The 27,263-nt window shown below is 34.0% G+C and overlaps 1 protein-coding gene and 1 long non-coding RNA gene across 2 annotated transcripts in view; one reads left to right on the top strand and one right to left on the bottom strand.

The window, feature by feature from the left end:
• The window catches only part of LOC139528454 (uncharacterized), a 311,112-nt gene that overhangs the window by 10,444 nt on the left and 273,405 nt on the right, over positions 1–27,263 (bottom strand). The window lies entirely within an intron of this gene.
• On the top strand, positions 13,587–14,514 carry LOC139528490 (uncharacterized). Its single transcript, XR_011665605.1, has 2 exons — positions 13,587–13,848; positions 14,014–14,514. It is a non-coding gene; the product is annotated as an uncharacterized lncRNA (long non-coding RNA).

Genomic DNA, 27,263 nt, shown 5'->3' with positions numbered 1-27,263 from the left:
AAAAAATTAATAAAAAAAAATATTGACGTCAAATAATTGTCCGCAATAGGCACAAAGGGAAGCTGTGTAGCTGTGGTCTACTTCAGAAAACATACAGTGTGTTCTGCGGCTAAGTTTATTGTTTTTTAAACAGGTTCAAAGATTGAGTCCGTCAGCCTTATAACCTTATAGTCTACCTTACACTTACAGAAAAGTAAATAAAAAATGTTCTACGGCAATACTTGTGTCTGCACTAGAAGCAAAGGGAAGTGGGTAGCTGAGGTGTACTGGAGAAGAAACCCAAGGTGTTCTTCGGCACAGTTTTTTTTAAAGTAGGTCCAAATTTAGGGTCAGACACCTAACCCCGCTACCTTACAGAAAAGTTAATATAAAATAAATACTTCTGTCCCCACTAGGTCCAAAGAAAGGCCGGGTTGCTATGGTTCACTTGAGAAAAAAACACAGGGTGTTCTTCGGCTTAGTTTATTCTTTTTAAAAGACAGTGCATAGTTAGGGCCGGACACCATACCCCACTACTTTACAGAAAGAAAATAATAAAAAATGTTCTATGTCAAATCATTGTCCACAATAGGCGCAAAGGGGAGCTGCGTAGCTGTGGTCTACTTGAGAAAAAAACACAGTGTGGTCTTCGGCTTAGTTTATCCTTTTTCATGTAGGTTCAAGGATTGAGTCGGACAGTCTTCTCACCTTGAAGTCTTCCATGCAGAAAAGTTAATAAAAAATGTTCTACGGCAAACTTTTGTCTGCAATAGGTGCAAAGGGAAGCTGGGTAGCTGGGGTATTCTGGAGAAGAAACCCAAGATGTTCTTCCGGACAGTCTTTTTGGAACGTAGGTCCAAATTTAGGAACAGACACCCAACCCCGCTACCTTACATAAAAATAATAAACAATATTGTACGGCAAAACTTTTGTCCGCACTAGGTGCAAAGGAAGGTCGGGTAGCTGTCGTTTACTTGAGAAAAACACAGGGTGTTTTTCGGCTAAGTTTATTTTTTTTGAAAGAAAGTGCAAAATTGATGTCGCACACCCTACCCCATCACCTTAAAGAAAAATTAATAAAAAAAATATTGACGTCAAATAATTGTCCGCAATAGGCACAAAGGGAAGCTGTGTAGCTGTGGTCTACTTCAGAAAAAACTACAGTGTGTTTTACGGACTAGTTTATTGTTTTTCATGTAGGTTCAAAGATTAAGTCGGACAGTCTTATTTCGTACAGTCTACCTTACACTTACAGAAAAGTTAATAAAAAATGTTCTACGGCAATACTTGTGTCTGCACTAGGTGCAAAGGGAATCTGGGTAGCTGAGGTGTACTGGAGAAGAAATCCAAGGTGTTCTTCCGCACAGTTTTTTTGGAACGTAGGTCCAAGTTTAGGAACAGACACCCAACCCCGCTACTATACAGAAAAATTAATAAAAAATATTGTACGGCAATAATTTTGTCCGCACTAGGTCCAAAGAAAGGCCGGGTTGCTATGGTTTACTTGAGAAAAACACAGGGTGTTCTTCGGCTTAATTTATTCTTTTTAAAAGAAAGTGCAAAGTTGGGGCCGGACACCCTACCCCACTACTTTACAGAAAAAAAAAAACATGTTCTATGTCAAATCATTGTCCACAATAGGCGCAAAGGGGAGGTGGGTAGATGTGGTCTACTTGAGAAAAAACACAGTGTGTTCTTCGGCTTAGTTAATTGTTTATAAGTAGGTTCAAAGATTGAGTCGGACAGTCTTATTACCTTACAGTCTACCTTACAGAAAAGTTTCAATGTTCTACGGCAATACTTGTGTCTCCACTAGGTGCAAAAGGAAGCTGAATAGCTGGGTATACCGGAGAAGAAACTCAAGGTTTTCTTCCGCAGAGTTTTTTTGGAACGTAGGTCCAAATTTAGCAACAGACACCCAACCCAGCTACCTTACAGAAAAGTTATTAAAAAATATTGTACGGCAATACTTTTGTCCGAACTAGGTGCAAAGGAAGGGTGGGTAGCTCTGGTTTACTTGAGAAAAAACACAGGGTGTTCTTCGGCTTAGTTTATTTTTTTGAAAGAAAGTGCAAAATTGGTGTCGGACACCCTACCCCATCAACTGAAAGAAAAATTAATAAAAAATATATTGACGTCAAATAATTGTCCGCAATAGGCACAAAGGGAAGCTGTGTAGCTGTGGTCTACTTCAGAAAAAACTACAGTGTGTTTTACGGACTAGTTTATTGTTTTTCATGTAGGTTCAAAGATTGAGTAGGACAGTCTTCTCACCTTAAAGTCTTCCATGCAGAAAAGTTAATAAAAAATGTTCTACGGCAAAACTTTTGTCTGCACTAGGGACAAAGGGACGCTGGGTAGATGGGATATACTGGAGAAGAAATCCAAGGTGTTCTTCCCCACAGTTTTTTTGTACGTAGGTCCAAATTTAGGAACTGACACCCAACCCCGCTTCCTTACAGAAAAGATAATAAAAAATATTGTACGGCAATACGTTTGTCCGCACTAGGTGTAATGGAAGGTCGGGTAGCTGTGGTTTACTTGAGAAAAAACACAGGGTGTTCTTCGGCTTAGTTTATTTTTTTGAAAGAAAGTGCAAAATTGATGTCGGACACCCTACCCCATCACCTTACAGAAAAATTAATAAAAAAAATATTGACGTCAAATAATTGTCTGCAATAGGCACAAAAAACAGTGTGTTCTACGGCTTAGTTTATTGTCTTTTAAGCAGGTTCAAAGATTGAGTCCGTCAGCCTTATTACCTTATAGTCTACCTTACACTTACAGAAAAGTTAATAACAAATGTTCTACGGCAATACTTGTGTCTGCACTAGGTGCAAAGGGAAGTGGGTAGCTGAGGTGTACTGGAGAAGAAACCCAAGGTGTTCTTCGGCACAGTTTGTTTTGAACGTAGGTCCAAATTTAGGGTCAGACACCCAACCCCGCTACCTTTCAGAAAAGTTAATAAAAAATATTGTACGGCAATACTTCTGTCCGCACTAGGTGCAAAAAAAGGCTGGGTTGCTGTGGTTTACTTGAGAAAAAACACAGGATGTTCTTCGACTTAGTTTATTCTTTTTAAAAGAAAGTGCAAAGTTGGGGGCAGGTACAGTCCTTGGATGGTGTAAACTTCCCACTAACACCATACACCATTACACCATAGACCATACCTCATTACACCATACACCTTGTACCATTACATCATACACGTTACACCTTTGCACCATACACCTTACACTTTACACCATACACCATTCCCCATTATATCTACACGATCCGAAATTACCCATCATGCAATTCAATTTTAAATATTAAGATTTTTATTATGTTTATGCTTACAATCCGAAAAAATGAAAAAAAAAAAAAATCGTTTCCAACCAATGAAAGGTCGTACACTATCATTCACACCATTCCCGATCGCACGTTACACAATCACACCATTCCTCATACACCATTACACCATTCCCCTTACACCATACACCATAGCACCATAGCACCATACAGCTTACACCATTGCACCATATGCCATACACCATTACACCATACACGTTGTTTTGGGAAGTTTACACCATCCAAGGGCTGTACCCTACCCCGCTATTTTACAGAAAAAAAATAATAAAAAATGTTCTATGCCAAAGCATTGTCCACAATAGGCGCAAAGGGGAGCTAGGTAGCTGTGGTCTACTTGAGAAAAAAACACAGTGGGCTCTACGGTTTAGTTTAATGTTTTTTTTAATAGTTTCAAAGATTGAGTCAGACAGTCTTTTTACCTTACAATCTACCATACAGAAAAGTTAATAAAAAAATGTTCTACGGCAAATCTTGTATCTGCACTAGGTGCAAAGGGACGCTGGGAAGCTGAGGTATACTGTAGAAGAAACCCAAGGTGTTTTTCCGCACAGTTGTTTTGTAACGTAGGTCCTAATTTAGGAACAGACACCAAACCTCACTACCTTACAGAGAAGTTAATAAAAAATGTTGTGCGGCAATACTTTTGTCCGCACTAGGTGCAAAGGGAAAGTCGGTAAGCTGTGGTTTCCTTGAAAAAAAACACAGATTGTTCTTCGGCTAAGTTCAACTTTTTTTGAAAGAAAGTGCAAAGTTGGTGTTCGACACCCTACCCGACGACCTTACAGAAAAATTAATAAATAATATTGACGTCAAATCATTCTCCGCAATAGGCGCAAAGGGAAGCTGTGTAGCTGTGGTCTACTTGAGAAAACACACAGTGTGTTCTACGGCTTAGTTAATTGTTTATAAGTAGGTATAAAGATTGAGTCGGACAGTCTTATTACCTTACAGTCTACCTTACAGAAAAGTTTCAATGTTCTACGGCAATACTTGTGTCTCCACTAGGTGCAAAGGGAAGCTGAATAGCTGGGTATACCGGAGAAGAAACTCAAGGTTTTCTTCCGCAGAGTTTTTTTGGAACGTAGGTCCAAATTTAGGAACAGACACCCAACCCAGCTACCTTACAGAAAAGTTATTAAAAAATATTGTACGGCAATACTTTTGTCCGAACTAGGTGCAAAGGAAGGGTGGGTAGCTCTGGTTTACTTGAGAAAAAACACAGGGTGTTCTTCGGCTTAGTTTATTTTTTTGAAAGAAAGTGCAAAATTGGTGTCGGACACCCTACCCCATCAACTTCAAGAAAAATTAAGTAAAAAAAATATTGACGTCAAATAATTGTCCGCAATAGGCACAAAGGGAAGCTGTGTAGCTGTGGTCTACTTCAGAAAAAACTACAGTGTGTTTTACGGACTAGTTTATTGTTTTTTATGTAGGTTCAAAGATTAAGTCGGACAGTCTTATTACTTACAGTCTACCTTACACTTACAGAAAAGTTAATAAAAAATGTTCTACGGCAATACTTGTGTCTGCACTAGGTGCAAAGGGAAACTGGGTAGCTGAGGTGTACTGGAGAAGAAATCCAAGGTGTTCTTCCGCACAGTTTTTTTGGAACGTATGTCCAAGTTTAGGAACAGACACCCAACCCCGCTACTTTACAGAAAAATTAATAAAAAATATTGATGTCGGACACCCTACCCCATCACCTTACAGAAAAATTAATAAAAAAAATATTGACATCAAATAATTGTCCTCAATAGGCACAAAGGGAAGCTGTGTAGCTGTGGTGTACTTCAGAAAAAAAATACAGTGTGTTTTATGGCTGAGTTTATTGTTTTTTAAGTAGGTTCAAAGATTAAGTCGGACAGTCTTATTACCTTACAGTCTACCTTACACTTACAGAAAAGTTAATAAAAAATGTTTTAGGGCAATACTTGTGTCTGCACTAGGTGCAAAAGAATCTAGGTAGCTGAGGTGTACTGGAGAAGAAACCAAAGGTGTTCTTCCGCACAGTTTTTTTGGAACGTAGGTGCAAGTTTAGGAACAGACACCCAACCCCGCTACTTTACAGAAAGGTTAATTAAAAATAGTGTACGGTTTAACATATTGATTGATGGTCTATATAAAAAGTATGGAATACTCGAAAGAACAAACATCCCCAAACTGACTGTCTAGTTCAATTGATCAAGGTAGTGCTTGAAAATAACAACTTTATTTTCAACGACAAGCACTTTTTACAGATTGACGGAACAAAAAATTGCAAGCTGCAGTATGTTGGTGAAACAGAAACTTAATTCAACATCAGACTTAACAATCACCGGTCGTTTTATACAAAAGGAAGAAACTGTCCAATTACGAGACACCTATTAAGAACAGGACATACTTTTGATAGAATCACCTTTCAAATAATTGAAGTAATTCAAAATTGGGACTCCGACAGGAGAAAACAGAGAGAAAGGTTCTGGATGAATCAGCTACGTACTCTTGAACCTGATGATGGACTTAATGAGAGGGATGAAAAACAGTTTTACCCAAAACCTGGGAACAGTATATCTAATGGGAAATGAATCTCGTACGCTTTTCAGTATAAAATTCAATCCTGTATTACACGAGACTTCGCGAGATTAATGGAGACTGAAAGCGTCTTGACTGAAAGCTATCGTGACTGCTAATGAATCATCCACATAATTCTACACATTCAACAACTATAATGAATTGGTAAGTTTTAGCGTAAAGAAGATATATTTTGTCACATGAAGTAACCAATATGAGAGTGATTTATTCTATGTAAAGTGTTTTATTACGTTGGCCAAATTCTCGATCATTGCAAAATGCAACTGGCGCCATTTTTTTTTGTATTATCCGATTGCATTGTCCATCGTTTTGTGATGAAACAAATGCGATCATGACAAATTTGAAGCGACAGTTTACAAGTTTAGTACACTAGCCTCATGTTTCATGTAGTTTGAATGTCATTATATTGGTATTAATAAAGAAATCTGTCATCATTCGCGGTCTCATTCCGAAATGCCATTGGCGCCATTTGTATTATCCCCCCTCTTGCATTTTCCATCCTTCTGTGTTTAAATGAATGCAATTATTACAAAACAATGTTGCAGATTACAAGTTTGATACACTGGCACCCTGTATAACTTAGTTTGAATGACATTTTATTGATATTAAAAGATATATTGAGTCATCAATTTTGCCATGTTTGGCCTTTATCTGACCAGTCTGTGTACCCAGGAACATATATATTAGTATGTTATACGATTCCAAGGTGTACCTTATTCAATCTCCATCACAATAAAACTACTTTTAAAGCACAAAAACACCAAAATATATTTGATATTTGACATGCAGTTGTGATGGTGCACGTGATCCCGCACAGAATAATGTCATTATTTTACAATGATAACACTTAACTTTTTTATATTTATATTTATAGTATTGCAACCTTTATTTCTTCCAGTTTTTTTCATCATGCTTCATTCTTTACTTATATACCTATATGGAGTTATTTTCTTTCAGCACGACAGGTCATTCTTTTTCAGAATCAACCCGGACGATACCATGTTTCAATGATATATGCTCCAAGGCATAAAGTAATGACCTGTGTGAGGTCATTATTTTCCTTGATAAACATGCAATCTATGATTTACTTCAAAACTTTATTCGTCTAATAGTTTAATCTTATTGAGTCAAACTGAAAGGGTTGACTGATTTTTGGTTGCTTGCTTAACGTTCATTGGCAAATATTTCATGCATGTTCAGAACGATACACACTGAATACTGTGACCTACATGTATTTATATTCGTCTTTGTGTCAGTTCTTAACTTTTTTAAATTTACGTATACCTTTTACTCTATCAAATGATCAACTTATAAGATAATCATATATTCTATTGAATAACATTAACGTAACTCACGAAAGGGTCAGGTGCAGAGGGTATATAATTATATCCAGATTATCTTTTAATAAAATGTATTGCTATTCAAAAGACAATCTCATTCGATTCAAATAAAATTGTTAAAAAAAATAACCACTTTTCCGCGATAGAAATAACATAACAAATAGAAAAAAAACATACCCCTCCCCCTTTTCCATAAGCTACATTTGTATGTGGTACATAAATTACTTACAATTACAATGTGTCTTTTATTTGTCATACACCGTTATCGAATGGTAACAATACATTTGTGTCTTACTTCATGCAGTTACAGTAATATTTTTATTGTGTATGGATAATAATTTTTAAAAGGTTTATATTTAAATTATTTAGTGCGTTTTATTTCACATTCTAAATGAACCGCAGGGCGTATTTAAAACCTGAACGCATTAGAAAGGAATATCCCACTTTAGTGTTGTCGGTAAAATAGGATACTCAATTTTACAAAACTTTATAAAATTAATATTTTTTGACGGTATATAAGTCAGATAATGCATATTTTAAGGTTTTTCTTGTCGTAGAACACACCTCGGGGTGTCAGGATTGTTCAAAGAAAGACCTCCCTCCGGTCGGTCTTTCATTTGATCAATCCTGACACCCCTCGGTGTGTTCTTCGACAAGAAAAACCTTGAAATATGCATTATCTATAACAAAATTTAATTTAAGAAAGACACAACCCAACTGAATAACATGTTCATATCCTTGTAATCCATGTATTCCTGGTTATGAAGTATCTAGTATGAATATATTTGTATGTTGAGATTTGGAGCTAAACTTGGTAAGAAAAAACAATGATGGAAATCTTTGATAATCATTATCACTGATAACAACTTGAACATTACATGCACTCATGTATCAGGTTGTATTTTATGTCGGTTAAAAGTTCATTAGAGCTTAAGTTTGTCTATTTTTATATACCTTGCCGACTCTAAATAAAGCTTATTTATTTATTTATTATTATTCATTTTAACGTTAAAACAGTTTGTAGCTTGCACGACTATATGAAGTTTATTTTTTTCTTATCTCAGACCTAGGTGTAACAAATCTTAATTCAGAAAAAAAAATGGTAATGATTAGACTTGTCTGTTCCCAACTTCTCATGATTGTGATGAAACATTAAACACCTGTCCTAAGTCAGGAACATGATGTACAGTGATTGTCGTTTGTTTATGCAGTTCATACATGTTTCTCGATGGATGATTCTGTTTCTTATCCCGTTTAAATGGTTATACACTAGTACTTGTTGGGGCCCTATACAGCTTGCTGTTCTATGTGAGCCAAGGCTTTGTGTTAAAGGTCGTACCTTGACCTATAATGTTTTTCCTTTAAAAATTATTATTTAGATGGAGAGTTGTCTCATTAACACTCATACCCATATCCAGTGAGCTCTTCTGCATTGCATTGTGCATAGAAGTCCACAATTTGTTACTTAGATGGAGTTGTATCATTAACACTCATACCACATCTTCCTATATCTACATATTCTGGCAAACTAATTAATAAGTCTCTCTTAATATCCGTTGGCAAACATTCATATATGTCAATCATCGATATATTTAAGTCTATATTACACTAGTAATTTTGGGGCCCTTTAATTTATAGCTTGTTGTTCGGTGTGAGCCAAGGCTCCGTGTTGAAGGCCGTACATTGACCTATAATGGTTTACTTTTTTTTAAATTGTTGTTTGGATGGAGAGTTGTCTCACTGGCACTCACACCACATCTTCCTATATATCTATCTTTATTCATAAAAAAAGCAATTGGTTTTCCAAGTTTATTCATCATGTTCTTATTCATATCAACTCAGACTACATGCATATGTATATATATATATATATATATATCAATCATAGTAATAGACAGTAACAATTAACATCAAGTATAACCTTAAAAACTGGTATTAGTGGTACATTTCATCAATCTTCAATATGTCACTACTAGCATCACTGAAGAGACATATCTTGTCGAAATCTAGATCTTGTGTACACAAAAAAAATAGTGACACCTTGTGTTTGTGGCATAACATCTTGGCCACAAGTTTATTGTTTTCGGTTTGTATTATATTTATATTAAGATCCATTTTGTTACATCTCGTCAACTTTATTAGGCAATCGCCAATGGCAGTGCAGGGTTTAAAAACAACAGTTGTTCGACCTGTTAGTCAAATGTGTTTTTTTTTAAATATACTTTTTCACTTTTTTGGTCTTTTTGGAAATGTTGTTTGTGCTGTATTTAGACCCTTTTGCAACGAAATTTGTTTTACGTGCACACGTATAAAAATTTCGGTTTTTATCCAACGCAATCATAGGTTTGAACGTAGTTTTCAATTTAGACTTGTTTATATTTTTTCGTTTGGGCTTGCATCATATTTTCCCTCCGGTTTATATGATCCGTTCATCCTATATTGACTCTTAAAATTCAAGAGTCTATCTGAAATTGAGGGTGAATTATATGGCCTTCCAAATACCTTTTCGATCCCTAACATCACTGTAGAGACATATATTGTCGAAATCTTGATCTGGTGTACAAACAAAATTATTGACACCTTTTGTTTGTGGCATAACATCTTGGCCACAAGTTTATTGTTTTCAGTTTGTATTAAATTTATATTAAGATCCATGTTGTTACACCTCGTGATCAATTTTATTTGGCAATCGCCAATGGCAGTCAGCAGGGTTTAAGAACATCAGTTGTTCGACCTGTTTGTCGAATACGTTTTGTTTAAATATACTTTTTCACTTTTTTGGTCTTCTGGAAATGTTGTTTGTGCTGTATTTAAACCCTTCTACAACGAAATTTGTTTTACATGCACACGTATCAAAATTTCGGTGTTTATCCAACGCAATCATAGATTTGAATGTATTTTTCAATTTAGACTTGTTTGTATATATATATAAAGTGCCTAGAAAATCAACCTAACGATGTAAGAGTAGATTTGATTCGTTACTTCCTCCCCGGCGCCGGGACTGGAACATGTACTTTATTTTCTAACTTCTACGACAACACCGCCTAGCATTGCGCAGAGACCTTATCCCCTCCTCTAACTATAGCTTATCAAAATAAGCTTTCGTTTCAGGAGGTGTTACCTTCTTGTAGGAATTAAACAAGGATCTCTGATACAATACACGAAGTATTTATTTTTAGTGTACAGAAATGATCATCTACTCATCTCTTCAGTATAATTGCAGGATGCTAATCTATTTTTAGAAGCATACAATCACTGTAAATAAATATATGTATATGTCTGCCTGTGTGTAGTGACAACTACAAATTATACCTTGTCTATCGGATTTCTTATGATTGAGAAATACCAGGCCTTATAATATATACAACTTGTCTAAACATCAACCCAACAATGTTAGATCGAGTTTGATTTCGATATTTTTTGTTCTTCCCATGCTGGGATTCGAACTCATGCTACTGATATACATTGTATGGTACCAATTCGCATATAAAATTACTGAATAATAGCCAACGATAAATCTTACATTATAAAATATACTTGATCTGCTATTTTTTAATAAATATGTTTACTTTATTGACAGTGACTCTGTCACTTTTTTCCTTGACTGTTTTCTATGATGCCTTTGCTAGTGGACTGTTAGTCACCGAGGGTATCACCAGCCCAATAGCCAGTACCAAATGAAAATACGTATTTTATTGTGTTATTAAAATCTGCTGTTACAAAATGTTAGAAATTATTATAAATTAAGGAATGTATCTCCCTCATGCAAAGCTCCGATTCCTTTTACGGATTTGGCAATTTACTTTTTGGACCTTTTGGATTATAGCTCTTCATCTTTTATATAAGCTTTGGATTTCAAATATTTTGGTCACGAGCATCACTGAAGAGACATGTATTGTCGAAATGCGCATCTGGTGCAGGAAAATTGGTACCGTTAATGTTATTACCCTTCATTCCATCATATACAAACTTCTATTGATAACATTTCCATACTTAATCGAAGAAACTGCAGCTATTTCTTATAATTCAATCATGATCCATATATCGATATACTCTATTGATAGATACTCTAATGTTTTTTAAACATACTTTAGTGTCCTAAAATTACAAAAAGATCTGTTTTTCAATTTGAAGGTTTTTTTTAACGAAATAAAACAACACGTTACATGTATTAATGTCATGCGTCGGAGGCGCTTTTCTGGATTTCTGGGTTGAAAAAGAGGGTCGAACGAAACCAGAGGAACAGTCAAACTCATAGATAAAAAATAAACTGACATCTCCATGGCTTAAAAAAAAAAAAAAAAGACAAGCAGACACATAATAGTACACAAGACACAACAAAGAAAACTAACGACTAAAGACCAAACACTGGTGGTAATCTCAGGTGCTCCGGAAGGGTAAGCAGATCCTGCTCCACACGTGGCACCCGTCGTGTTGCTAATATTATTACAAACCCGGTTAATAGTCTAATTCGGTACACATTCATGAAAAAGGGAAGGCGATTGTAGTTAAACGGTTATTCGATAACGGTCAGCTAACTCGTAATAGCGTCCGTAAAATTTACGAAGAGATGATTTCAACATCACAATTTTCGAACTCTTGGTTTAATAGCTTCCTTGTGCGAAGCAACCCTCTATCACGGAAATCATGATAGGAAATGCAAGAACAGGAATATCGATTCAATTGGGAGAAATATACTCCGTATGCAGTCGCTACTGGAATGTTACTACTTAGAAATGGAAAATTCACAATTGGGTAGCTAAAATCTTGTGTCGTAAAGTTTTGTTACAAGGTTCATACTTTCTTTGTGGCAACCAAGACAATTGAGTGGTCAATTTACAAAATATATTAATTCATTACTGACTATATGCAAATGTTTGTAAAAATTTACTAAGCAAATAGAAGTTACTTTATTAGTTGGACCTATGCGAACTTTTTATAACATACGTATTCGGTCGTTCTTACGCATACGGTCTGCTTAATTATAATTGTATTTGAAGTAAAAACTCAAAAAATTGTCCCACCCGAAAAATTCATACGCCTTCGAACTACTACGTGAGAAGACAATTAATTCCTGTTACACTACGTGCCACGGAAATTAGTTAGTCTTCTCTATACCTTATGTTTCTAACATAGCAACACTTCTACCAATAGACAACTAAAACACAAACGTGTGTTTGTCGACTAGCTTGCTGCTTGTGTATATAGAAAACAACAAAGATAGCTATACTGTATAAACAAATAAAGTGAAATATATCATCAACCCTACATAATAATCAGGAAAAATTATATCAACAACTGGTACTATAAGAGTAACAAAGCTACCTTATTCATGTTTTGATTTGTTTACGACACGTTTTTTATATATTTTTTCTTTGTATTTTTTTTTAAGTTAAAGTTAAGATTCTTTGCCAGATTTTGAAGTAAAATTCCTAAATATTCTAAGATCATTTCTTCCAAAATAATGTTAACTTCTGATAACTTCAATTTCGGTGAGCATGATTAGTTATCATGTTGTACACAGGCAATTTTGTTCACATACATTTCACGTGATATTCACCTCAAACGAGCTTATACATGAAATTCACGTGAAAAATAAATCTGATGTGAAATTCACGTGAATTGAGATTTCACATGAAATTCACGTGAATTGAGCTTTCACGTGAAATTAACGTGAATCAAGCTTCTTTTTTTGAAAATGTATTTAAAGTGAATTCAACCTCAATCACACGAATTTCACAGGATTTGGGCTTATTTAACATTCTTCTTAGTCTGGACCATGTGTTTATACTTCCATTCTATTTCTTCTTTCTATGTATCCAAATGTGTTTGGTCTTAAACGAAGAAAGCAAGAAAATCATCACAGGTTATAAATAATATCCAGGGCACCTTAGATCACTTTTAAAACTATTTTGGTAGTGTTCGAGTCTCAATCCTTATTTGTCAATGATTTAAGGACTGTGGTCATTTATAGGAGATGTTCGCACTGATGTATATTTCATTTTAGTTGATTTTTAGTATGTATGTATGTATAAGTCATATTGTGTGGTCCTCAGTTTTGACACAAACCTATCACATCATGTAAAAGGACTTGCTCAAGATGCCAATTCTTTTTAAGAAGGTTTTGAAAGAAGAAAAAAAAACACAGTTCCCCTTACAACATATGCATGTTCCCGTTTAAAGCCAGAAACCGTTTCAGTGGTTGTCTTAAATTTCATTTTAACTAAAAATAAAAATATTCAAAGAATTTGATGTTGATGGCTTGTGAAGAACTTTATTATGTGATTTTTATCTTTTATTAATTATTTGCTTATTATTCATAAACTGTAATTCATGAAAGGCAGCTTACTATCTTATTTTCATGGTTTATAAAGGTATGTATAAATACACCCTTATTGGCACCCCACTCATTGATTTACGCGCCAGGTAAAAATCATGTGACAAGTAGCACATGGTTTTTCATACAGGAAAAGTGGTTAGGCAGAGCACACCTAGATTTTGATGTGAACAAACGTTTTGTCTGCTGCAATTCTTATATTTGGTGATACCTCAGAATTGTCAATTCAGTACATGGAGTTTCACAGGACAATATAATGAATTCGCTCAGGTAAGAACATTTATTTATATTTTTAAAGGGGTTATCATTTACTTGTCATTTTGACATATCAAACAGACCCGGAGACTATTCATTTACGTGGCTGTCGATTTATGGTTTGAAATCTTGTTTTCGTTTGATTATATAATTTATTGGGGGTTCCATTTTTTGTTTCAGGGGTTGTTCCATGCAGTTTTAATGCTCAGTTTTGGAGTGGCAACGTTTAAATGGTCGGACAACGTACGTCCCATTTATTGACAGAGATCTTCCCAAATACCAGTTGTGAGGTTTAGTTCAATGTAACGTACAACGGCCAAGACATATATGTAATGTGGCAGATATTACGTATTTGCGTTTATAGAAGCTGTGGTTTATTTCACCGGAAGTTGGTGTTAGTTTTACCTGAAGTCCGTGTTTGATTTACCGGAAGTGGCATATCAATATAAAAGCTATGCAATTAGTGAAATATATTGAATAAGTGAATATATAGTCAGCCATACATGTTATTGATGTTACAAGTGTATACAAGTCAATATTAAATGGTGAAAGTTTAGAATAATTCAATTTGAAGTATTTGATGTTCCAAGCAACGTCCTAGATCTTGACCGCAAACAGAGTGTACGGCAGCTGCATGTTATAATTGTGTTTAGTTTTGTTTTAGTAAAATATAATTTTTAACTTGTGTTTCTATGAGTGTTGGCCAACTGACAATCCGATTATCCTACATCTTTACATGGCTATTCTCGGATCATATTGTAATTGTTAATAGCCTCTGGTCAATTAAATAGATCATGGCATATCTATAAGACGCCTGTCTTTTATTGAAGACTGCTTGTTAGCACCTTAATGCCTTCAGGTGGTTTTTGTGTAGTATTGCTGTCTGATCGATGTATACCTTATATTGCATTGAATTATTAAACTAAAATAAATTTTCTGAAATATAGCTGATATACAAATGTACCCTATTGAAAGTCTCTCGGTAATTTACAAACATTTCCTTCTTATTTCATATATGCGAAAAAAATATTTTTTCATTTTAACCCTGACCTTAAGGTTAGTGCATAACGTTGATCTCAAAGTTTGGCTGCACAATAATCTAAAAAAAAATTGTTATTTCATATGTTTATATAATATTTATTTTAAAACATTTTCATTTTTTTACTGTATTATGTATAGTAAACATTTTTCATTTTTTTTTACGGTATTATGTATCTTGACACAATAATTAGAATTTGAATGGTATTATAACTCTGCAAGTACTTGACGTTGAACAAATATACACAATAGTTAATTCCAATTGGTTTACATTTCCTGAATACACCACTACTTTGACTCTGTTAATAATGTTTAAGACTCCTCTTCTGCATACATTATAATTGTTTTTTGTTCCCAAGGATTCCTTCATATATTTGCACTCATCCTCCTAAGATGTTGCTCCAATAATAAAATCCTGTAATGCATACTTAGCAATCAGACTCTTGGAATACTTCCTACAGTTCATGTAATTTAACAAGATCAGCATTTACTGTCTGTTTCTGTAATCAAGCAAAAAAGATTACACCAATTTAACATGTTTAATCCCCAATGATTTACCAAACTTATATAAGGAGATAACTGTATTGTATTGTAAGCGTCGACATGATCAATTGGTTATTTGATGATTAATTACCCAGTTAACATAACCAATGACCCATAAAAGAATACTGTCAAGCCAATTTACATAAGTTTAAGTGATAGGACCTTTTTATTTTTATTTTATTTAAATTTTTAGTTTTAAAGATTTTATTTAAGAGACAGTTTTATTTATTTTTTCTCTGTGTTTTACTGGTTAAATTTCTACCTTATATTTTCTCTTAGCCAAGTGAATAAATCCTTTAATGCAAATTTTTATAGATTTTACTTGTGTATATAACGCAGGAAATGTAATAACTTAATTTTCATCATTATTTTATTTAATTTTTGGTTGACTGTTATATTTAATATGTTTTTATGGTATTCATTGTGATATATATTTCCCCTTTAAATGCTCTTAATTTAAATCATTATTCTATTTAATTTCTGTTTTATTCTTATGTTCATATATATATATTTAATTGCTATTATTGTATGCATTGTAATATATATTTTCCTTCAATTTTATATGTTAAGCGCTTAGAGTATTATGTTATTAGATAGGCGCTATATAAAATCTATGTAATAATAATAATAATGATAATAATAATAAATAATTCCAAGGTCAGAAAAACCAAGCCAGACAGACATGTGCACCCTACAATCATTACCTACACCTTATATAGATTAGCTCTTAATTAATTACAGCTTGTATATCATATATATAGTATACAACAAACAGACCAAAATATGAAACTTATGATTGACCAATGAATTATGAATATCAGGTCATGGTTAGATGAACCCTGCCCAGACAGACATGTACACTATACAATCAGTTGCAGACAAGACAAAAATGGCCTGATTCATGATACCAGTAATTATTTTTAAAATCTTGGTCAAGCTCTTTTGATAATTTTCCTCAAACCACAAGCATAACACAGGGGAATATCAATATGAAATAATATTTGATATCTTAGGAAATACAGATAATAAAATTATATTCTCATAAATTTACATGGACTGAAAATGCCTATTTCATACATATACATAGCAGATTAACTTTACCATTGATCTGTTGATTGATAGTATTTTTTTATTTTGTCAGTTCGTGTGGACTTCTTTTTAAATTTGCACAGACATGACAGGATTCGGTATTTTTGTTATATACCATTTTGACTACAAATACTGTAAACAAATACATACCAGTTACACTCAAGTACCACAATCTGAAAATATTAACACATATACACATTCAGTGAGGCATACAATCAAGATCAAAAAGATATAGTTGTTGTTGGATGCTGCATCATAACTATTACAAGTTAAATGAATGAAAGTCATTGAGTACATTTAGTTACTAGTACATACTATTTGAACTTAAAATACAGGATAATCATGATAATCTATTTATAATCAGTCTCTGGTCAGAAATAAAGCTACACAACAGCAGAATATAAGTCTCAGAGATGCACATACAATCATTGTATATATGATTAATATATTAAGATTAATACTTAGCATTGGCTGTCAACATACATTTTAAATGTTTGTACATGTAAAAATGGACTGTCAGCTAGGCATGCAGTCATTGGACACTGCATGTAGGTTACTTCAGTATCAGTCATTATTAATAGTTAACTCCTCTGTCCATTCCGTGTAGTATTGCTGAAAGGGAGTATTCAACATGTAGACACAATACTATTCAAAGAGTTTTGCAAACAATTAGCCTATAATATACATAAATTTCTTCTATTTGTATTAAACTTGGAATTGCACTTTCAAATATCATCTAGAGGCTTTACAGTTTTATTAAACTTGGCCCAGTAGTTTAAACTAAAAGCAGGTCATGCCCTTGTAGTGTTACATAGTAACTAAAGACCCCACCCTTTTTGTCATTATTAAATTAGTTTTCAAGTTGTGACCATTTGTTATTGATTTTTATACAATTTTCACTTACACTTCTGTAATAAACTCCTTTGATCCTACCACTTTGGTATCGAACCTTGAGGCTCAATTTCATAGAGATCAAAGATACACTGTATAAGATTTTCTCATTGTTGAAGGATGTACTGTGACCTGTAGTTTTATAATATATAACTTCTATGTCATTTAATCTTGAGTGAACATGGAGAAGGGACATTATACCATATCTTCTTATATGTATATATTCGTTTTTTTGGTTTTTTTTGGCCCATAATTATCAAAAGGTTTAGTTTTTAATGCACCCACCTAACACACGGCTAAATAACTTATCATTTGAATGCCACACATCTGTACTATCTGTTTTACCCGGATGTAAAAAAATCGTACGATGCAATTTCCGTCAAATCAAGATCAAAGGTCAAGAACGAATAAATGCAGATTTCAGCTTGATTGTATACTATGACTTTTATTTACTAAATGCACATATGCAAACAATTTAAACTTTTAGCTGAGAGATTAACATTCGTTAATCAAATGCACGTTTAAATATTTAAAGCGTGTTTTTGATAGACAGCACATGTTTCCTGAAATTCGAGTAAAAGTTAAGAAAATGTGTAAAAACCCAAATATTTCTTTCCGATGCAACTGCTTATCACTGAAAACTAAGTAAAACCCTGTATAACTATCAAGTTTTTGACATAAATTTCCTAAAATATGCCTACTTCTAATCAAAAAGCAATTCATAACAACTCATACAGTTGCCCAAAATACCGTCATCTGCAAAAAAATAGCTTTTAAGCAGTGCTTCCTATTTAAATATTGCATGTGGTCAATAGAAGATTTAATAAACAATTTCTTAAGAATCTGAAAAATTTAAAGTAAAAAAATATGTGCGCGAATCTTACTATTGCTTGAAATAAAGGGGCAAAACTAAAAGATTGAAATCTGCATTGTGACTACCAGGATAAAATAAACATCTTTCGACTTTTCTAATAGTTTGATTTGCAGCTTCATTATGAATATTGATGTAGTGAAAAGACCTTTTATTTATTTAATGTGAACCATAAAAAATAAATTGAAAATATAGTTAAGGAATAACTAAAAAAAATGAATTGATGAAAAATGAAATGTCAAAGAATTAAAAAAAACAGTAAACACATTGCAAAACAAGAATCTACCATTATCTTGAAACTTCACTTTCCACTTTTAACATGATATAGATGATATAATCTCACTGAAAAGTGTCAAATTTGTGACAAGGTTTGATGTATTTTCCATTGAAATTATCAAAAAAAAAGCCTCACCAGATATAATTGACTTCATATCGTATCTTGAAATCGACGATGAGGGTTGGTTGAGAACAAGTTTTAGGACAAAAGATGAACATAAATCAGCCTATAAAAGACTCCTTACTACCCAATTATATTTTTTTCATTTCTATGTAGCAACATTATAGCAACGCCTGCATATCTATAATCTTAAAGGAGGAGACCGATTTCATTGAACCTCAACTTCCCTGAAACAATAACAAGTCGGAAATATTTATGATATGACGTATAAATGTAGGGTTTTGTATTTTCTAAATCTGTTTTTGCATGCTCAGTCGACGTACTGCCCTCGAAATTAAATAAAACTCTTTATGTAAACCCTTGTCCAATTGTAACGCGATTTCGCGTCATCTTCTTGTAGAGTATATATCTCCAGGTTGATACAATATCTTAAGGCAACAGTAGTATACTGCAGTTCAAACTCATAAATCCATGGACAAAAACAAAATCGGGGTAACAAACTAAAACTGAGGGAAACGCATTAAATATAAGAGGAGAACAACGACACACCACTACAGTGTAGCACACACAGAAACGGACCAATTCCAGAGGTTGCATTTACTTTCACGATTATCACGAGAGTGCGTAACTGCTCACAATGAAAATATTAGATGAAGGTAACTATAGTTTACCGCTATTCAATAGTCATCAATCGATTAACTAGTAACTTTAACAAATACTGTTCACAAACCAACTGCCATATGTCTGACTTGGTATTTTCTTATCCCAGGCATAAATTACCTTAGCCGTATTTGGCACAACTTTTTGGAATTTTGGATCCTCAATGCTCTTCAACTTTGTACTTGTTTGGCTTAATAAATATTTTGATATGAGCGTCACTGATGGGTCTTATGTAGACGAAACGCGCGTCTGGCGTACTAAATTATAATCCTGGTAACTTTGATAACTATTTACACCACTGGGTCGATGCCACTGCTGGTGGACGTTTCGTCCCCGAGGGTATCACCAGCCCAGTAGTCAACACTTCGTTGCTGACATGAATATCAACAATGTGGTCATTTTTATAAATTTTCTGTTTACAAAACGTTGAATTTTTCGAAAAACTAAGGATTTTCTTATCCCAGGCATAGATTACCTTAGCCGTATTTGGCACAACTTTTTGGAATTTTGGATCCTAAATGCTCTTCAACTTTGTACTTGTTTGGCTTTATAAATATTTTGATATGAGCGTCACTGATGAGTCTTATGTAGACGAAACGCGCGTCTGGCGTACTAAATAATAATCATGGTAACTTTGATAACTATTGGTACAGGACATTTGAAGAAAAATGATGGTTTGAACATGGATTCAAACCAGAGTTCAGATGCAAAGTAAGACGGCTTTCACATGTGAAACATGATATGCTTACCCTTTTGGGAGCCCTTGAGATCACCCAAATATTTTTGGGGGTTTGTGTTACTCAATCTGTAGCTTTATATGTTGTGTTTTGTATAATGTTGCTTGTATTGCTCGTTTTTGCCCGTCTTTGTCAGCTCGTTTTCAATTATGAGTTTGATGTCCCTTTGATATCTTTAGTCACTCTTCAAGAAGTAAAAGTTTTAAATATTGTTGATCATTGTAGTTAAATGTATCATGATAACGATTTAGTCATATATATATATCACCGTGAACAAATTAGTTATTTTCGAGGATATTTGTCTTATTGCGTTAATCTTTTTCACTTTACTTTAAGGCGATTTTTTGGCCGATTTTCATTACTGCAAGTTAATGTCTGTAAAGTAAAAAAATACCAAAAGGGACAATCAACATCTAAAACCATGAATAAAAAAAAACTTAATCAAAAACATGAACAAGTCCTAGAGACGAACATTAGTCCACAAAACACAGCACAGCATGCGCACGATCACTGCCGAACACAGCGATTGATCTTATGAGGTCAGGAAGGGTATTCAACTTTTTTTTCATTTTCTTATTTCACAACTGCTTATAGTGTTTTACATACACAATGACCTACATTTGTATTTTAAAAGCTCATGTTGAAAATACTCAAAGCATCTTTTATTCAAATAATTCAACAGATTAAACTTCTAAATATATGTACATGTAATATGTCTAACACGATTTTAAGTTAAATAAGGAGCAGCAGTATTATATTTAGTTCGTTTACATCCCGCTTTAGACAACAAAGTGCTTCTAAACAAGGTTACTTATTTCAATGTTGCCTACGATTTAGACATGATTACACAAAGTTAATAAGTTTGACTTCGTAAAAAACATATTTTTACCTCAATTAGTTCGTAAAAATTCTATTCGAACTTTTAATACATCTTCTTCTTTTATGGGAAATCATACTCCTCCTTGATATTGACAATTAGCGATGTGCTATCTTTTAAAACATAGAATAACAAAATGACCGCTATTTGCAGATGGCGGATTTTTTGCAACTGCAAACACTTCAATAGAAGGTTGTGCTATGAACAATAATCATCTTTTTTAGGATTTGTGATGAATTTCAATTTTCGAGAAATATTGCGCTTGTAAGCTCTTATTTTTTGCTTGATTTCGAAATAATGTATCATGATACATAAATAGCATATAATCTTTTGGAAAATGTTATGGTACATAAATTAGAAAATGGCCTAAATTGGAATGTTTTTCATGACCTTTGACCTTGGTTTAACAGAAAATGCATTGTACATTTTTTTTTAGGACTGGGCGAAACAGAAAGTACAGATTATTAGCTTTCGAATGATATATAATACAGCCTTGTGTTATGTGGGTGCATTAAAGTCGTTAACTTAGGCGTCTTTTTGAAATAAGTCACTGGCCTATCAAGCATATATAACAAACACAAGTGATAAACAGATAAAACTGGATAAAAGATAGGACTATAAAGCTCTGCAAAAATAAAACATCTGAAGTTATTTTTTCTGAACAGAATATATATTGAGCTTGACCTGTAAACTTGTCATAATCTATTTATAACTATAATAAGGGTTAGATTTGGGATTCCTCTTTCATGTTACATGATGTGTAACCCCGCCGCATTCTGTATACCGTCTTTTGGTGTGTATAATTCGCACATTTTTACCCTGGGGATTGTTTCTTGTAAGAGGGGTGCGCTTTATACATGACTACAAACATTTTCTTAGTCTTTTTTCAGCTCCAAACTCCGATAAAGAAGTTTCCAAGTGAAGTGAAGAATACGGAATATTTTCGCTAAAACCTCGACTGTTTTTATGTTTTTCATGTCATTATATATTTGTAACATGTATCGTATTACTCTTGATTTGTCACTTTTTATTCAACTAAAATATAGTGTATATATTTGATGTTACATTTATCGTGTCAATTTGTCCACCTGTTTTGCAATCTGGAAATTTGCTACCGAGGCGAACCAGAGGGGGGGGGGGGGGGTAGGCGTAGAGGGTGTACGCCCCCGCTCCCTTTTGCTTGGACTTTTTTTTTTGTAAACTGATTGATCAGACAAGACTTCGAAAACTTTGCCATATCCCGTGTATTTATTTTTTATGTCACAATTCATTACTTATAATGATATTTTTTGCTTGTAGTTACTGATTATGTCAAACTCATGTGATGATTCGCTATTATGGAGTTGATCAGTTCGCCGTAAAAATTTAACTTATTGCAGTCATTTTGAAATTCAAATTACAGTAACACATGGACAGTTCTACGGCAATACTTGTTTCGCAACTAGGTGCAATGGGAAGCTGTATAGCTAAGGTTTACTTGACAATAAATCCAGGGTGTGACTTGGCTTTTTTAATTAAGTCCAACATTGGGGTCGGACACCGTACCCCACCCTTACGGAAAAGTTAATAACAAATGTTCTACGGCAACACTTTTTCGCCACTAGGAGCAATAGGAAGATGAATAGCTAAGGTTTATTTGACAAAAAATCAAGGGTAATTTTCGGCTTAGTTTTTTTTTTAATTATGTCCAAAGTTGGGGTCGGACACCCTACCCCACCCTTACGGAAATGTTAATAAAAAATGTTCTACGATAATACTTGTTTCACCACTAGGTGCAATGGGAAGCTGAATAGGTAAGGTTTGCTTGACCATAAATCTTGGTTGTGCTTTGGCTTAACGTTTTTTTAATTAGGTCCAAAGTTGGGATCGTAACCCTACCCCATCCTTACGGAAATATTGATAAAAAATGTTCTACGGCAATGCTTTTGTTGCACTAAGGGCAATGTGAAGCTGAATAGCTAAGGTTTTCTTGCCAATAAATGCAGGGTGTACTTCGGCTTAGTTTTTTTTTAAATAGGGTCTAAAATTGGGGTCGGACACCCTACACCACCATTACGTAAATGTTAATAAAACATCTTCTACGGCACTAATTTTGTCGCCATTTGGTGCAATGAGAAGCTGAATAGCTCAGGTTAACTTGACAAAAAATCCAGGGTGTACTTCGGCTTAGTTTAGTTTTTTTTAATTAAGCCAAAAGTTGGGGTAAGACACCCTACCCAACCCTTACGGAAATAATAAAAATGTTCTACCGCAATTTTGTTTTTTCCGCTAGGTGCAATGGGAATCTGAATAGCTAATGTTTACTTGACAATAAATCCAGGGTGTACTTCGTCCTATTTTTTTTTAAATTAGGTCCAAAGTTGTAGTCGGACGCCCTACCCCATCCTTACGGAAATGTTAATAAAAAAAGTTCTACGGCAATATTTTTTCCACCACTAGGTGCAATGGTAAGCTGAATAGCCAAGGTTTAATCGACAATAAATCCAGGGTGTACTCCGGCTTAGTTTTTTTTATTTAAATTAGGTAGCAATAAACAGTTCGGAAAAATATTAAAATTTGCCCTTATAAATTTTACCATCCCCTTTTCATTGCTTTCTTGCAATATCATGCGTCCTGTTTGTGTCATATATGGGCATATGTATGTAATCAGTATATAAAATGGTAAAATATAATTTCTTTTGGGTGTATATATGGCAATAATCTGCATTTATTTGTTATAAAATATTGCAAAAAAAGAGGGAAAGATGTCAAATATTTTCCCAAAATTTGACTTAAAGTAGAATTTCAATCGCTTGCAGTAATACCTTTTCTGAAACTGTGTACATATATCCTTCAGCAAATCCATTGAAAATCATATGTCTTTCATCTCATTTTTTTGGTAAAATTGCGTCAAAGACTTCGTGTAGAAAAAAAGTGTTTGTAAACATTACATTAATTTCTGGAGCGATTGCCGGTCTAGCTATGAAAAACATGATTGTCAAACAGAAAACAGCCCATAAAACATGTCAAAAATAATTTTGATGTTCTTATAAACCATCTTTGAAGGCTAAATTAGCACGCAGCTGTCTAAAATTGAATTTTATTACACAATAACTTTCTTATTTGAAAAATCCACAGGGGCCAAAATGCGAAACTAAACTCCTAACTGTGTATTGCTACCTTAATAATAAATATTTTTTTGAAATTCTCCCTTTTAACTTATTTTCAGTGTTCTCCTAGCTAAAACAAATAAAATGGCCTTTTAATTTTGAAAATTGGTTGAGTAATGAATATTTTATGAAGGTTTGCAGTTGACACTGAAACACGACAAAAACCGATTTTAAAGAAAAGTGCCAAGTCAAAGTGTAAAATCTTATCTCTACCTCAATGTTTAGCAAAATCTTAAAAACTATAACTCTTTTGTCAGTTTTTTAATGTTGCAAATCTTTATAAGATCTCTGATGATGCAAAATTGTACAAAATTAAGCAATTTCAAGCATAACAATGGTAATCTTTATGCTTAATGCATACCAAAGACTTGATTAATAAACTTGGTGATAGGGAATCAATTTCTTACATCTGATTTAACTCTACATATAATATATGCCAAAATGTAACATGAAATCTTGATAAAAACAATAATTTGATATATTCGCAAGAAAAAACCCAACGCGTTCATTACTTAGGCTACTACATGCAGTCCAATCCATCACAAGCAAGGGTTAAGCCGATATAGTACAAATATAAGCCTTGTGTCAAAATGTCTAATTTCGGTTGCTAAGGACTGTACACAATACAATTGACATGTATTGTCATTTTTAAACACTTAATTTCCTCAGAAGTTGATTTAGAATCTGAATATCAATAGATTTGTAGCATGAAAAGTCTTAAATTATACAATTCTGAGCTTGGTAAGTATGCCATAAGGTAGCTATAAACAGTTAGGAAAAAGTATTAAAATTTGCCCTTATAAATTTTACCATCCCCTTTTCATTACGTTCTTGCAATATCAAGCTTCCTGTTTGTGTCATATATAGGCATATGTATGTAATCAGAATCTTCCATAAATTTTATATCCAGTATATTAAATGATAAAATATAATTTCTTTTGGGTGCATCCATGTCAACAATCTGCATTTATTTGTTATAAAATATTGCAAAAAGGGAAGGGAAAGATGTCAAATATTTTCCCAAAATTTGACTGAAAGTAGAATTTCAATCGCTTGAATTAATACCTTTTCTGAAACTGTGTACATATATCATTCAGCAAATCTTTTGAAAATCATATGTCTTTCATCTCATTTCTTTGTAAAATTGCATCAAAAACTTCGTGTAGAAAAAAGTGTTTGTAAACATTTCTGGAGTAATTGCCTGTATAGCTATGACAATACGGATTGTCAAACAGAAAACAGCCCAAAAAACATGTAAAAAAAAGTCTTGATGATATAATAAACCATCTTTGAAGGCTAAATTAGCACTCAGCTGTCTAAAAATGAATTTTATTACACAATAACTTTCCTATTGGAAAAATCCACAGGGGCCAACATCGAAACTAAACTCCTAACTGTGTATTGCCTTAGGTCCAAAGTTGGGGTCGGACAACCTACCCAAACCTTACGGAAATGTTAATAAAAAATGTTATACAACAATACTTTTTTCGCCACTATGTACCATGGGAAGCTGAATAGCTAAGGTGTACTTGACAATCAATCCAGGGTGTGCTTCGGCTTATTTTTTTTTTTAAAATTAGGTCCAAAGTTGGGGTCGGACAACCTACCCAACCCTTACGGAAATGTTAATAAAAAATGTTCTACGGCAATACTCTTTTCGCCACTCGGTGCAATGGGAAGCTTAATTGGTAAGGTTCACTTGACAAGAAATCCAGGGTGTGCTTGGGCTTATTTTTTTTAAAATTAGGTCCAAAGTTGGGGTCGGACACTCTACCCCACCCTCACGGAAATGTTAATAAAAAATTATCTACAACAATACATTTTTCGCCACTGGATGCAATAAGAAGCTAAATAGCTAAGGTTTACTTGATGAAAAATCCAGGATGTGTTCCGGCTTTGTCTTTTTTTAAATAAGGTCCAAAGTTGGGGTCGGACAACCTACCAATCCCTTTTGGAAATGTTAATAAACAATGTTCTACGGAAATACTCTTTTCGCAACTCGGTGCAATGGGAAGCTGAATAGCTAAGGTTCACTTGACAAGAAATCCAGGTTGTGCTTCGTCTTATATTTTTTTTGTAAATCAGTTCCAAAGTTTGGGTCGGACACCCCACCCCACCCTCACGGAAATGTTAATAATAATGTTCTACGGCAATACTCTTTTCGACACTAGGTATAATGGGAAGCTGAATAGCTAAAGTTTACTTGACAAAAAATCCAGGTTGTGCGTCGGCTTTTTTTTTTTTTTTTTAAATTAGGTCCAAAGTTATGGTCGAACACCTTACCCCACCTTCACGGAAATGGTAATAAAAAATGTTCTACGGCAATACTTTTTTCGACACTAAGTGCAATGGGAAGGTGAATAGCTTAAGTTTACTGGACAAAAAATCCAGTGTGTGCGACGGCTTATTTTTTTTAATTTAAATTAGGTCAAAAGTTGGGGTTGGACACCCTATCCCACCCTTACGGAAATGTTAATTAAAAATGTTCTACGGCAATACTCTTTTCGACACTCGGTGCAATCGGACGCTGAATAACTTAAGTTTACTTGACAAAAAATCCAGGGTGTGCGTCGGCTTATTTTTTCATCTAAAGTTTGGGTCGGATATCTTACCCCACCCTTACGGAAATGTTAATAACAAATGTTCTTCGGCAACACTTTTTTCGTCACTAGATGAAATGGGAAGCTGAATAGTTATTTTTTACTTGACAAAAAATCCAGGGTGTGCGACGGCTTAGTTTTTTTTGTTTAAATTAGGTCCAAAGTTGAGGTCGGACACCCTAACCCATCCTCACGGAAATGTTAATTAAAAATGTTCTACGGCAATACTTTTTTCGTCACTCGGTGCAATAGGAAGTTGAATAGCTAAGGTTCACTTTACAATAATTCCAGGGTGTGCTTTGGCTTCGTTTTTTTTTTACATTAGGTCCAAAGTTGGGATTGGACACCCTACCCCACCCTAACGACCCACCCTTACGAAAATTATAATAAAAAATGTTCTACGGCAATACTTTTTTCGCCACTCAGTGCAATGGGAAGGTTTTTTATAATTAGATCTAAAGTTGGGGTCGGACACTCTACCTCACCCTTACGGAAATGTCAACTAAAATTTTCAACGGCAATACTCTGTTCGAAACAAGTTGCAATGGGAAGCTGAATAACTAAGGTTTACTTGACAA

This window comes from Mytilus edulis, chromosome 1 (assembly GCF_963676685.1).
Source record: "Mytilus edulis chromosome 1, xbMytEdul2.2, whole genome shotgun sequence".
Classification (NCBI taxonomy): Eukaryota; Metazoa; Mollusca; class Bivalvia; order Mytilida; family Mytilidae; genus Mytilus; species Mytilus edulis.
Note: the sequence above shows the minus strand (reverse complement) of the source record. Positions and strands in the feature narration are given on the sequence as shown.